Below are 1,142 nucleotides of genomic sequence, written 5' to 3'. Positions count from 1 at the left end.
CACGTGTGTATATATATATACATACCTATATGTATACATGCATGTGTGTGTATATATACATATATGCATATATATACATATATATATATATGTGTGTGTGTGTGTGTGTGTGTGTGTGTGTGTGTGTGTGTGTGTGTGTGTACATGTGTGTATATATATATATATATATATATATATATATATATATATGTGTGTGTGTGTGTGTGTATTTACATTTATATGTATGTCTATAAATATTTATATATATATATATATGTATATATATATGAATATATGCATATGTACATAAATGTATGTATGTGTGTATGTATATATATATATATGTGTGTGTGTGTGTGTGTGTGTGTGTGTGTGTGTGTGTGTGTGTGTGTGTGTGTGTGTGTGTGTACATGTGTATATATATATATATATATATATATATATATATATATGTATATGTATTTACATTTATATGTATGTCTATATATATTTATATATATATGTATATATATATGAATATATGCATATGTACATAAATGTATGTATGTGTGTATATATATATATATATATATATATATATGTGTGTGTGTGTGTGTGTGTGTGTGTGTGTGTGTGTGTGTGTGTGTGTGTGTGTATGTGTATACATATGTGTATTTTTTTTCTCCTTAATTTGATTGCTTCAAATGCTCCTTACAATCATGCCTAGCGTGAAATTCTATAGTAATATTAGATCCACAAGATGAGATTTATATGAATATGACATTCTAAATCAATTTAAAATATCAGCTTTAACATCCTTATAACATTTCGAAGCGAATGAATACATGATGAGACCGGGTAATTATTATATGATATCAAGAACACATCGGTCGCTCAGCTGAAACGAATTACATTCGGGCAACCCATATGATCAGCCTTATATGGATGTTATTAATCATTCACAACTCATGCAAATGGGTCCCGATTTTATTAGTGTTTTCTGAACGTCACCTCAGTTGACGGCTTTGCGTCGTGACAAAAGGTGGTCATGAAACCCTGCGTGAGAATCGCTGTGTTTAATGTAAGCCTGCGATGCATATCGTGTTAGTGTGTGTGGTTGGTGGCACTCTAGGGTCGTCACCTTCGTTAGTATTATTTTTATCACTGTTACAATTGTAATAATT

Source organism: Penaeus chinensis, chromosome 37, assembly GCF_019202785.1.
Source record: "Penaeus chinensis breed Huanghai No. 1 chromosome 37, ASM1920278v2, whole genome shotgun sequence".
NCBI classification, from domain to species: Eukaryota; Metazoa; Arthropoda; class Malacostraca; order Decapoda; family Penaeidae; genus Penaeus; species Penaeus chinensis.
This window is presented reverse-complemented; position numbering follows the sequence as displayed.